At 38.7% G+C, this 14,623-nt stretch overlaps 1 protein-coding gene across 1 annotated transcript in view; it reads left to right on the forward strand.

The window, feature by feature from the left end:
• The window catches only part of LOC126281900 (proline-rich protein 12-like), a 53,610-nt gene extending 42,855 nt beyond the window's left edge, over positions 1–10,755 (forward strand). The window contains exon 5 of the mRNA XM_049981223.1: positions 9,126–10,755. The gene's annotated coding sequence lies outside the window, so the exon portion shown is untranslated. The remainder of the gene's footprint in view (positions 1–9,125) is intronic.
• Positions 10,756–14,623: the final 3,868 nt, after the last annotated feature.

The raw sequence follows: 14,623 nt of genomic DNA on the forward strand, positions 1-14,623 counted from the left end.
GACATGCTGTGTTCTGTAATCTAAGAACTCTTCAATCCAATCACATAACTGGTCTGATAGTCTATACGCTCTTACTTTGTTCATTAAACGACTGTGGGGAACTGTATCAAACGCCTTGCGGAAGTCAAGAAACACAGCATCTACCTGTGAACCCGTGTCTATGGCCCTCTGAGTCTCGTGGACGAATAGCAGGAGCTGGGTTTCACACGATCGTCTTTTTCGAAACCCTTGCTGATTCCTACAGAGTAAATTTCTTGTCTCCAGAAAAGTCATTATACTCAAACACGTTTATTCCAAAATTCTACAACTTCGCCACACACCATCAGGTGGCTTGCGGAGTATGGATGTAGATGTAGATGTAGATGAATGTAACATGCTTTATTTCAGTTGTTGCTTCACAACCCAGGCCATCTGGGTCCTCCCCTCCATCACAAGCCTTTCTGAACTTCATAGATGGGAGTTATCTTCACAGCACATTATTTGCTCCTGAAATCACCCTGGCATCATCTTATGGTAACCTACTGCATGTACGCTCTCCACTCAATAGTTTGTGCTGCTCTGTCCTATTGCCTCCTGTAAATTCACATTCCCTCACCCTTGTTGTGCACTGCTGCCTGCCAATGCAGCTACCTGTCTTTCCCTTACTCTACTCCTTTCCTTTTCTGGTCCCTGCCCCCCCCCCCCCTCCCACCGCTTCCCCCTGTACGTGGCAGCCTTGTTCTGCCACTATCTAGCCCTGCCCACTCTGTCCAGCAGTGCTTATTTCTGTCCCTCACCTGTACCCTGCTGTACCTCCCCCTTCCACACCCTAATCCTGATTGCTGCTGCCAGTCAACCGGACACAACTGCATTCTGGCCAGAGCAGCTGGAAGGTTGCAGTCACTTGTGTCTGAGGTGTGCCTGCTTGTGTGACTGTGTCTGTATTTAACTTCCTGAAGAAGGTTTTTTCCAAAAGCTCAAGGTGTGACAGTCATTTTGTTCTGCCTGTCTGTAGCTCAACATGTCATCTTTACAGTGAGTAGCAGTCTGTCCTTTTCATATATTATTATAAATATACTTAGAAAACTAAAGTGTTTGGTCATAAATGGCAACTGTCTCACCTGGCTGGTATCTTAGCTCCGTCACAGACAGCAGAAGATCTCATTAACAGACTGGATGGATGAACATAATGTGTGGAGTGCCAGAGGAGTCATTATAGGTCCATTCTTGTTTCTCACCTACATAAATGACCTTACAGTGACTTTTAAGGGCTATTAAAAAATGTAATGTTTCTGATTACACAAACATACTAATCAAGAGTATAAATTCAGCCATAGCAAAGACAGCTCAGATAATAACTGAACAGGTCTACAAGGTCTACAATTGGTTTACACCAAACAGTTTAATTTTTTGTTTCACAAAGACTCATATTATTCTATTCCAAACGACCATCTTGTACCAGAATTAGATGTTAATAGTCATACAATGAATGACATACATTGTGTTTCCCAGGGTTCTCCTGGATAACAAGATAAAAATGGAGTAAACATGTAGATATGTTAATGAAAACGCTCAGGCTATCACCCACCCCTGTGGCCCAGGTTGCTAATGCACACTTGCATGGTGGCACTTGACCTGGGGGTAAGCGGGCTCAAATCCTGGCGGCGAAAAAAATTTTCACTGCCAGTATATGCATAAAGTTCTTGATCGCCATATTTTGTGCCAACATCCTGATTTAAATATCAGGCCCCTCCACACTCTCTCATGAAATGATGGTATGTGATTCTGTTGGTGGTGATCTGTCCATCCGATGAGGACATTAAGTTTGGCAGCCCCTATGGAGATATTCGTGAAGAGTAGGGTTTCGCCCTGTCCCTTCTCTCACCATCATCATCAGCCAACACAAACAGTATACTACACCCACAAACACACAAAATACATATATGTAGTATTACACATAGTGTGTAATGGAGCATGTGGTAAATAATGAAACAAAACAAAAAACCTCAGTTTAGTGTATTATTCCCTTAGGAACATCTCTCATTCAGTTGACCTGAAAAGAAAAGGGCTTACTTTGCATATTTTCACACCATGTTTTATGGAATTATCTTATGAGCTAATGTACCTAAAGTAAATAAAGTGTTCGTACAGCAGAAGTGAGCAGTAAGAAAAACATTATACAAAGCAGATAACTGTAAATCCAGCAGAAGCTTTTTTAAGGATCTTGGAATTCTTTTGCTTCCTTCCCATACATTTACTTTCAATAATTTTTGTTGTTTATAATAAAGACCATTTTCAACTGAACTGTGGTATATACACTCACAATACAAGGCACAAAAATAATTTTCATGTAGACTTTGGTGTTCTTTTCCAGGGTTCAGAAGGGTGTATGTACCAGGTGATTATAATTAAAGTGCAACTACTCATGGAGGTCCAGTGTGGACTGTAATTATCATATGGCAACATAACTTGGTAAAGTTTCTAATGTGTTAATGCAAAACTGATTTACACTGCGAAAAAAATTAGTTCCAATTTTGGCCACCTGGTGCCAATCTGATGCTGGGAATGCAAGAAAGACTTGAAATGTTTCCATATGTGATGGATTAGGTATGTAGGCAGGAAAGGTCAAACAAGTGAGAACGGAATAATGTTGATCTTATTATTAGCCACTGCTTACACAATTTGTTCAGTATGAAAACTGGAGCCATCAAAGAAATGCTAGGACACCTTCCTCTTCTAGGTGCCCCACCAAGCTTACCCATGTTTTCGAATTTCATTATCATCTTTAAACCACATAATGACATGGGGCCTCTCCTCAGATGTTTCAGTCGGCAGTATTTTCTCAGTGCAGCACTGTAATTGCCACTGTTCACAAATAACAGTTTCACTAACAGTGCACCATCTCTCTTTTCGATAGCCACGTTCTTGCTTGGAAAATGACAGCGTGGATGTCGTACAATCATACAAACAGTGTGCAGTGTCAGATTTGCACCTGGTGCCCAAAATGGGAACTAATTTTTTTGCAGGGCAAATCAGTTCCACATTAACGCATTAGCATATCTACCAAGTTTTGCTGCTATACGATTATTGCAGCCCACACTGGACCATGATTATTGCAGCCCACACTGGACCTCCATTAGTTGCTGCACTTTAGTCATAGTCATCTGGTGCTTTGGTAATAAGACATTCAGCAATGTCCCATCTGAGTTAAGCAAGAAATTGGTTATCCCTACCAGTTCAAATGAAAGTTAAAAACACACTTCTTAGCCACTCTTTCTAAAAATTACCTGAATATCTATATTCAGTGATTGAAAACCTCCGATAGCTAGATGGCACATTGCAGTGTGTATTGTAAAGGTGTATGTTAAAATGTTTAAGTGATAATGTATGAGATATATAGCTGAGTTGGTGCAAGTTGGTCCCTGACAGTTGGGCTGGACACAGCAGCTTTTCAAGCCAACCTCAGCCAGTCACATAATAAAATTTGTAAATGTCTCTATGGCAATGCCTCATTGTTGTCACAGCTCTGTAGATAGCTACTGTTTTCACCTCCAGCCATTAGTGCTACATAGATGAAAGTTGACTATAGCCCTAAGAGCTGTCAGGAATCTTCTAACACTGTCTGTACTAGAGGACTCAGTATTTAAAGATGTAAATATATTTTCTTTGAAAGATACACTTGTAATTAAGTAAATATTAAGCTTCTAATAGTAGTCGAACAGCAGCTATATAGTGATGCTGAGGAGGCAGCAGCTTGTTTCAAAGAAACAGCTGTCTTATTATTTTACTCGTTAAATTTCAATTGCACAGGTATGAATGGTACTAAGCAGTATAGTGATAATTACTGTTAATACACTGTACAGATTATGTTTCTGTGATGTCTTTGTATTATGATAATGTTTGTCTTGAATCACTTCACATCCCTGAAGATGCTCCTTCTTGGTGGAATCTGGAGAACACGATGAATGGTGAACAAAAGAGTTTCCATCTTCACTGTCCAGTGAAGCTAGTATCTGAGAGGAGACTGGAAATAGCACAAGTTGTGTAGTAACCAATAAAGTCAGTCACATTATTTTTACCATGTGCTCTACATCTGGGTACTGGATTCATCTTTTGGTAACTAAATTATGCTGGTTATTTCTGACTGTAGATAGTCTGCTCTTGGTTTTATCTATATACCTGTAGAATTTTGTTCCATGGAGGCCCTGCATTTGATGGAATAGTGATGAATGGTGAACAAAAGAGTTTCCATCTTCACTGTCCAGTGAAGCTAGTATCTGAGAGGAGACTGGAAATAGCACAAGTTATGTAGTAACCAATAAAGTCAGTCACATTATATTTTACCATGTGCTCTACATCTAGGTTCTGGATTCATCTTTTGGTAACTAAATTATGCTGGTTATTTCTGAGTGTGGATAGTCTGCTCTTGGTTTTATCTATATACCTGTAGAATTTCGTTCCATGGAGGCCCTGCATTTGATGGAATAGGAATTGTCAGTGTCAAGTGACAGGTCTGAAAAAATGTATGCTGACAGTTGCATGATACATGTCCTGCTCATGAGTCTACCAAGGTCCATTTGTTTCATATGACATCCAAATGAAACAGACAAATTATAACACTATCCTTTACACAACACTTCTGTACAAGTTGTGTGAGCTATTATTCTACAAAAAAAAGTTAGATTGTTATTTTGCTAATGGTTAATCAGGCAGTCACACTCAAAGATAATTAATTCTCTCCAAAACATACTGTACTTAGTGTGCAAAACAATTGTTTTTGTTAGATCACACAAATCTGTAATTACGCATTGCAGTGAGGTAAACTTATGGCCACCAGTCTCATATCAGACTTACTTTTTAATGAATAAAGAAATTGCACAATTGAACCCAAAATTTCAGTGACTGATTAAGTGTATGCACACCTAGATACTGGATCATGTCATTTACAATGCTAAACAAAGCATTACATTGCTTGGAGATGATGGTGCAAAGATATTTATTGATATCATGAGATCTTATGAAATTTCGGTCCCAGTGCTTACAAGGCTCACACATGGCTTTTCTTCTTATAAACAATTGCCATGGAGCACTGTTTACGTATTCCACATCTTTAATTTTATGGAGTTTCCATGGAGCATACATGTATGATCAGAGATGTGTTCACTATGATGGCTGACTAGTGACTGGTGCTTTGTCCTCATTTGGTGTATTCTCTGCACGCCTTCCACATTTCAGATTGCTCATTTTTGTCTCTCTAACTCAGAGGTACTTCCCTCCAGTTTTTCTGTCCTATCTTTGCAGTTCTATCGACCTTATACATAGATCAACCCATACAGTATTTTCACAGATTGCTTTGCATGTATAGAAATGGTTTGTAATGTGGAACAAAAGTAATGAAATATACACAGATATAAGTAAAATATTATCTACTAGTGATTTAAAATTATGGTTGACATAGAATGTTGGTGTTACAAAGTAACTAATATTATCTGTTTCTGTTTTTAACAGTTTCATCAATGAAAGATGCTTATGCAAAATTATTTTAGGATGATTATCAGGCATATTGCATAATGCATTATAGAAACATAGGAAACCACTCTGCAACCATTTTTACAATTTTATAATTTTGGTATTCAGGTGGGTGATAATTATTTTCTAGTTCATGCTGTTCCAGAGCCATCTGTAGTTCTAGTGCTTTCCCTTTGGGCAAGATGGCCTCTTGGTTTGCTTCTGGGTAGGCACAGATGGTGTAGGCTACATGCTAGGTAGCCCAATCGTATGCCCGTTTTGCATGAACCATCCAGTTGGCCACACTTGTCTGTGCATGTTCGATCAGTGCAGAACGGACATGTAAGCTAAGGCCTGGCTGCCTGATTCCCTGTGCGCCAGCCGTTTGCCCACCCCTGCTTACCTGTTCCTGCAGGCGCCTTGCAGCCCACCAACAGGCATATGAGCTGGAACAGCCTGCTGTGGTTGTTATAATATTTTCTTGCCAAGCAAAATAATTATCAATGCACTGCTGGAGTGAATGCTTATTTTACTTAGAATGAACATAGGCAGAGCCCTTAACTGCTATGGACATCGACAGGAACACAGTTCTATGGAGGGGTCTCTCAGACTGCATTTTTATTTTTTGTGTACAAAACCAGTGTTTTGCTGAATATTTTTTCCCTTGGCTTCCTGTCTTCATTACACTTCTGAGAAGTAGACTTTGTGGAAATTTGGATGTTTTTAAACAGTGCAGGATTTAAAATGTTTAGACACAGCAGAATTTGAGATATATTTTTAATTTGTGTGTTATCAAAATAACAATAGATAGATAACCTTAGACACAGCAGAATGTGTGGTATCTTGTTAATTTGTGTGTTATGAAAATAACAGTAGATAGTTAGCTCTACTCACTCACATATTATCATCAGAAGATAATATTACAGATTCACAACATACTAGTTGGAAAAAGCGCACTTCGTTTATGAGAAGTTTTATGCAAAGTCAGCTTTGAGTTTAGTGCTTCTTGTTTCAGTGGAGAGTGACTGTTGCACTCCATAATTCAAGAAAGAGAGAAATATTGCCATATTTTATTTTCAAAATAACAAGCACAAACTAATCATGTAGTCTTATGAGGCTCTGCGTCATATTTCAGTCATTTTCAACATGCAAGCAGTTCACACAGACCTTCCTAGACCACTCCAAACAAATTGGAACACCACACTGTTGATGTGGAAATCTTACGTTTATCTTCAGACAAGGAGGGCAAAAGGCACATGTTTTTCCTTTTTCAGACTGTTCTTTCAGTATCTGAGGCTCATCTTGTATGTGAAGTATTCCTCTGATGTTGTCACTCAGTTCTCGTGGTAAGCATCCAATAAAAAGCCTATGCTTCATATGAGGCTCAGAAAGATATCTTGCTGGAATCTTCACGGAGATCAATCTCTTCTTTATTTCGGCCTTTGGATACAGATAAGAATTCACACAACAAACAACATCCACTAATGTGAAGTAAATGGCCTAAGGCCACTTCTCATGCAGTAACTTGATGAATAAGCTGCAAAACTCTGGTCGAGACAGTCCACACCACCTTTTGTCATGTTATAAAACAGGATGAGCTCAGGTTTTCCTGATTCAGAATCATTGTTTACTTCATGGTTCATAGAAAAGATCAGGGTTGCAGCTTTGGACTTCTTGGGCAGAAAGGAAACCCATGTCATGTCTTCCGTAAAACCATAAAAGTTCTCTTCATATCTTGTTTCTTATTAGGTAGAAACTGCTGTGGTATCTCCTTTTTATTTATTTTCAGTGTACCAATATGTTTGAAGTTCATTGACTACTTCTGCTGGTGAGTACCAGTTCCCCTGTAATATTTCTCCGTGTGTTTTCTATAGGATTCATCAGTCGAACAAAAGCCTATGTGGGAATATTGTGACCTTCCTCACAGTGTGAAAGTGTGTGATCATCACTGCCTTTGCCAGAATAAATGTACGCATTATACAAGTAATTTGTACAAGCATCAGTTAAGCACTGAATTTTCAAGCTGTATTTTGCCAGTTTGTTTAGCATAAATATTCAAAATCCACACCGTCCACAAAAAGGTACAAGCATTTCATCAACACACACTGTTTCACGTACAGAACAGCAAAGTTGACTGTTTTTGGTGAAACACAGAAAGATTTGTGAAATTGCTGCTGACTTTTCTACTTCCTTTCACTCCTCCCAGCCATCTGGGTTGCCAAATAGTAATACATACAATAAAAACAGTGATATTTCTTTATTAGCAGTGCATCCTAAAACACCTCTGACTGTTCTGTCAGTTGCAAACAAACTGTAAATTGATTCATTCCCTGATTTGAAAATAGCTGAATACTCTAATAGATCAATTAGTTCTTTCAGTTCAGTGACATTAACATCTTGTAGATAGGACAAGTGATCATTTGTATACTATACTCTAAACTTTGATATTTTCAGATTTGTCCATATAATGATTTAATCTCGAATATGATGTTGTATTGCCTTGTTCTTACGTTAGGTGGCAGCAATGCTGTTTTCCCCAACAAAAACATCTTCTCTTACCAAAGAAGTAACTTTCTCCATCGTCATTTGCTGTCACATCTTTGTCACTTTGTGTTCTGCTCTGAATTAGTGTTGTGATCACTACATGTCTTGAAATCAGGATCATTATCACTGTTGCTTAAGTCTTCACCTGAGAATTCATTGGGATGTTCTTGAACATCCATATCTGTCTTACATGCACGTTGCATAGAAGGTCCAGCTGTCCCCGCCATAGAAAAAAACTAGCATTCAACAGAACGCAAACACTATGGTACATCTGTGAACCCTCTTAAGGCCCGTAAATATGACACAAAGAGCAGCAATAGTGCGAAAGTTCTGGCACATGTAACTTGCAGTCCCATAGGAAGGTACACAAAAGAGTCTGTTCCGCTTTGCAGGTGTGTGTGAAATATCACGAGACAAAAAAATTTAGTGGTCTAAGAGACAGTCCATAGCAGTTAACAGTTAGGAGAGATATTATCTTTCACAGTACTAGGAGGTTTTTGGTTTTAGAATATTAATGACTTTGTAAGAGTTGTAACTGGAAAGGCCAACTATCAAACTGATTTTTTTAAATATCCGACAGCTTCTAAATTGTTTACTAAGGATACATTAAGATGTTGCAAAAAAAATTTCTTGGATTTTATGCTGCATTAATTTGTTGAATGTGTCTGGTGAATATGGGAAGAGTTCATGCCTTCCAAAATGTTATGGACATGTTGGAAATTCACAAGGCAAGAAAACTGAGAGAAGTGTATTGCATTGACATGCTGTGAAAGAAAAGCTTTATATGCATAAAACTGAAAATGTGTTTCTAATACAGTTATTGTTTTCTAGCTAAGAAGTGGGACAGTTAAATCATAAATTCATAAAACAGTAATGCAAAAAGTAACTCTGTAGGAACTTGAAAAGATCGGGAAGAGCCTGCTTTATGTTCACCTTACACTCCCTACATGGATCCATGCCCCAAAACTATTCTATAGATTATGTTATTTGAATTTTTGAATTCATTGCATGTATATGACTGACATTTATGAAAATTTTGTGATGTACAAGCGTGGAGTGGCTTTCTGTTTCATAATATGTTTGTTGTTTTTCAGAGTCTCCAAACAGAAATTTGCAGATCATCAGTAGCATATGACATTTCCCATATCTTATTTGGTTGGAAAAGGTTTTGCTGCGTCATCGCATTAATCAGACTAGTCTGCAGTGATTTGTAACACAGTAATAGATAGTAAGTGTGATACAGAATATTTATTTTAAAGCATATATCTGTTGAGAGCAGAGCCATTTGTACCATCTTTTCATGCATTGATATTTCACAAGTATTTATTAACTTTGTTTTGCCATTAGTGTGTAGCATTTACCAAAGCTTTCACTGTAGGAGATTATTTTGTAGCTAGCTTTTAGATTAATTAAGCTTATTGATCAATTTTATATGATTGTTACAAATGTATGTAGAATTAGGGCAATTGTGAAGAGATGCTTTATTAAAATATAATTAAGTTATCCTTGTCTGTCCTTGTTTGTAAAATATATTTAAAACCCTATTTTAGTCAAGCATAAAGAAATGTTTCAAAAATGGAATCTAAACTCATATTGATTACAAACAATTCCACAAGTGAATATTTTGTATTGCAGGAGTAAGTTGAGATCTCTTTTTGACCATCCAGATTTAGGTTTTCCATCCTTTCAATTAATTGTTTAAGATGACTGCCAGGACTGCTCCTTTGAAAATTTCCTACTCCATCCTTATCCACTCTAAGGGTGTGCAACCTCATTACCTTATTGTCAATAGGACACTAAACCAAAATCTTCCATATGCGAAAAGTGATATGAAGGGGAAAGGAGGAAAAACAACAGCGATGTGATTTGAGGCACATAATAAATATGCTGTTTGTAATAAAAATATAGAGAAAGTGCAGTTGGAACAGATTTTTTTAAACTTTCATTCACTTCTATTGTGTCACATTATAAACAAAAAATGTTGTTTTGATATAGAACAAATTTTGTATTAGCATAATTACATGTGTCAAGCAATAATATGATCTCCACATCAATCTACATGTACATGTCAGCTAATCACGTGTTATTTCCCAGCCTATAGATTTCTTTAAATTTGTTATGGTATTCTCCTATATTTTTCTTGCAGAAAAAAGACTTTCAGAATTTCAATCTGTGATACAGATCTTTATTGGTTCTTATGTATTGTTTTATGAGAGTGCACATTTGCATTTCTTACCAAGTCTTAAATATATTCAAATTGTTTTATATATATATTGGGATGGAAAAGTCAAATTATCACAACACACATAAGGAGTACTTGTGCACCTGTGGTTTCATTTCAAAACCACTTATAAAGCATTAGTACAGAAAACCATGCCAACTGTTGCTTTGAATGCTGTAAGTTACTGCTACAATGCACTACATTCATAGAAGTACCTCTTGTACTTAAAAAAAAAATCAATAAAATGTTGGGTTCAGGTGGAAACCATTGGGCAACTTCATCTGAAATCATACAGGTCAATAGTGAATGTGTCACATCATTAATTCAAAATTTTGAAAAAAAAATTATATCAAAGTTCCACATGACACCATTCAAAAACTAAAATATTTTGATTTTCTAATAATTTGTTGAAATGTAATAGACCTCTCTGAATGAGAGCATTTGTGAAACTGTCATAATGAAAGGGAAAATAAAAAAATTGCAATAAAAAACTACAATCGATAGCGATCTGACATTTTTTTGGTAAAAACCTTGTTCACAGCACTATCAGACATGATTAACAAATACACACTTCTTAGCTTTTTTTCATCTCTAATTTGGAAGGATACCTATGAAAATATATAAATTTCAGCAAACTAAAAAAATTATGTTTTGAAAATATGAATAGTCACAGGATGAGAACTGTCTTGAGAAATGATAAAGTGGAAAGACTGCAGTGAACTACGACATTAATATCTGAAATTCTTAAAATATCAAAGTATTTCCATGTATAAAGATGAGAGAATCTGAAATTTTTTGACTATTTGTAAATTATTTTGTCTACAATCCCAGTCCTGAACATTCTGAAAATTGCATGTTACTTTAATTTGTCATTGTACTAATGGAATGTCCAATTAGAGTGGACAGTTTTTTGTGCTGCAAAATTTGAGATTCTTTTCTTTATTTTATTTATTATTATTTTTTTTAAAGCCATAGTTACTCTCAAGATCAAAAAATCCCGAACATTAAAAAATTTAAATTGACTGCTGGTGTTGAATAAATGTAATGCAAAACTGGCTTATCTTAGTCAAAAGAATTATTTTGCAGCCTTGTAAGTGAGTGGGAAACAATTACGCATTTTGTTTAAAAAAATAGACATATAAAATAGCTTCGAATATGCAGTTTTCTGTTTCTGATATTATTCACAAATTTTTACTGTCTTCTATCACGATTTTACTTCTTTATGACATTCCACAGATCAAAATTACCTACACTGTTACAGTAAACACTGCGCTGTTGAAAAGAATTCATTTGTTTTTATCATCTGCTCCTCATTAAACTTGACAATTTGAAAAGAATAGGTTTCTGCTTCCCATATAGTGGAGATGTTGAGTCACAGGCAGGCACATCAAAAAGACTACTGAACACATAAGTTTAAGCCAGAAGGCCTTCTTCTGGAATAGACAACCTACACACACATTTCCACAATTGCAGCTCAGACACATGTAACTGCTATCTCTAACTGCTGAGGCCAGACCTCGAGCAATTGAGCATGACGGGAGAAGCAATTTGGGTGGTGAGGAGTAAGGAGGAGGCTTGAAGTTTAGGGGATATCATGATAAGGGTGGGGGATGATAAAGTGCTGCTTGTGGGTGCATAGAGGAATGATGTGCAGAGAGGATAGAACAGCTAGGTGTGGTCAGGAGGATGGACAGAGGGTGGGGAAGGGGGGGAGCAGGAAAAGAGAGGAGTAAAAAGATGTGGATGGACATGTGAAATAGAAGGCTGTGTAGTACTGGAGTGGGAACAGGGAAGGGGTAGGTGGGTGAAGGACAGTGACTAACCAAGAATGAGTCCAGGATGATTACAGAAACATAGGATACATTGCAGGAAGAGTTCCTGCCTGCACAGTTCAGAAAATCTAGTGTTGGTATGAAGGATCTAGATGGTACATGCTGAGAAGCACTCATTAAAATGAAGAACATTGTGTCAGATAGTGTGCTCAGCAATTGGTGGTCCAACTGTTTTTGGCCACAGTTTGTTGGTGGCATTCATGTGGACATACAGCTTGTTGGTTGTCATGCCCATGTAGAACAAAGCACAGTGGTTGCAGCTTAGCTTGTAGGTCACCTGACTGGTTTCACAGGTAGCCCTGCCTTTGATGGGATAGGTGATGCTTGTAACTGGACTGGTGTAGGTGATAGTGGGAGGATGTATGGGACAGGTTTGGAATCTGTGAGGTTTTGGGAAAGGTTGGGAAAACCTACAGCCTTCTTCATGGTCACCATGACCAACTACATCCTGACCCACAATTACTTCTCCTTTGAATGCATCACCTAAAAACAAATCTGTAGTATGGCAATGGGCACCCGCATGCCATCCTATTCATAGGCCAACTAGAGCGATCTTTCCTAATCAACCAGAATCCCAAATCTCCCACCTGGTTCTGATTAACTGATGAGTTCTTTGTGATCTGGATTGAGGGTGAGGACACACTATCCACAACCCTCCAAAACTTCAACATCTCTTCCATTTGCTTCACCTGGTCCTCCTCAATCCAGCTAGTCACTTTCCTTGATGATGACCTCCATCTCAAAGATGGCTCATCAGTACCTCTGTCCATACTGAACATACCAACACCAGCAATACCACTATTTCAACAGCTGCCACCCATTCCATATCAAGAATTCCCTTCCGTACTGCCTAGCCACCCATGGCTGTTGCAACTGTAGTAATGAACAGACCCTTTTCAAATATACCAAGGGTCTCACAGAGGCCTTCACAGACTGTAATTACCTTCCCAATCTTTACAGAAAAGCTCTCCCATGTCTTTTCTCTCCAATCATCCATCACCTTCCAAAGTCCCACTGTCCACTGTCCAGCCACAGAGGAGGATTCCCCTCGTGATCAGTACCAACCAGAATCACATTCTTCACCAGGGTTTCGTCTACCTCTTGTCATGCCCAGAAATAGGGAATGTCCTATTCACTATCCTTCCCACCCCTCCCACAGTGGTATTCCTCCGCCCATAGTTACCCTCATCCATCCCTGCACAACCCCTACTCCCAACCTCTTGCCTCATAGCTCATATCCTTGTAATAGACCTAGATGCAAGACCTGTCCCATACCTTCTCCCACCACCACCTACTCCAGTTCAGTTACAAGCATCACCTATCCCATCAAAGGTGGGGCTACCTGTGAAACCAGTCATGTGATCTACAAGCTGAGCTGCAACCACTGTGCTTTGTTTTACATGGACATGACAACAAATAAGCTGTGCTGAATGGCCACCAACAAACTGTGGCCAAAAAACAGCTGGACCACTCAGTTGCTGAGCACACAGCCCAACACAACATTCTTTGTTTTAATGAGTGCTTCGCAGACCGTGCCATCTGGATCCTTGCTACCAACATCAGCTTTTCTGAATTGCGCAGCAGGAACTCTCTGAGCAATATATCCTACACTCTCATAACCTTCCTGGCCTCAATCGTCGTTAGTCATTGTCCTTCACTCACCTGCCGCTTCCCTGTTTCCACTCCAGCACTACACAGCCTTCTGTTCCACATGTGCACTCACAGTCTTTTTACTTCTCTCTTTTTCTGCCCCCCAACCCCACCCTCTCTCCAAACTCCCGACTGCACCTAGCTGTCGTACCCTCTCTCACATTATCCCTCTATGCTTCCACAAGCAGCACTTTACTGTCCCCCACCCTTACCCTGATATCCCTTCACCTCCAGGTCTCCTCCTTACACCCCCCCCCCCCTCCCCTCGCCTCACTACTCAGATAGCTTCTCCCGTCACTTGCAGTCGGTCACGGTCTGGCCTCAGCAGTTAAGAGACAGCAGTTATGTGTGTGTGAGCTGAATTTCTCATTTGTGTGAATGTGTTTGTATGTTGTAATAATATTATGAACAGGAAAGTTGCCACTCACCATATAGTGGAGATGCAGAGTTGCAGATAGGCACAATATTGTGCCTATATGTTGTCGGTTTTAGAAGAAGGCCTTCTGGCTGAAAGCTCGTGTTCAGTAGTCTTTTGTTGTGCCTGTCTGTTACTCGACATCTTTGCTATATGGTGAATAGCAAGCTATTCTTTTTATAATATTGTAATTATTCCATCCTGAATTTTCTGCATTGAGTTGAATTTTGACCTGGACAAGGGTGATCCAACAAGAGCAGTATTTGGAGAATGGGAACTGCACACTGATCTGTTGATGATGGCCATCTAAAAGAATTTGCTGGACCATGGGGTATCATAAAGGAGACAATTACATTTTGCAGCTCATGAGAGACACTAATTATTTGTCCCACGCACCACTGATTGTCATACCTGCAAGAGTGTGAGGTTTGTTTTGTGTGGATGTGTGTTCGAATGCACTTTTTCCACGACCTG

This window comes from Schistocerca gregaria, chromosome 7 (assembly GCF_023897955.1).
Source record: "Schistocerca gregaria isolate iqSchGreg1 chromosome 7, iqSchGreg1.2, whole genome shotgun sequence".
Lineage (NCBI taxonomy): Eukaryota > Metazoa > Arthropoda > Insecta > Orthoptera > Acrididae > Schistocerca > Schistocerca gregaria.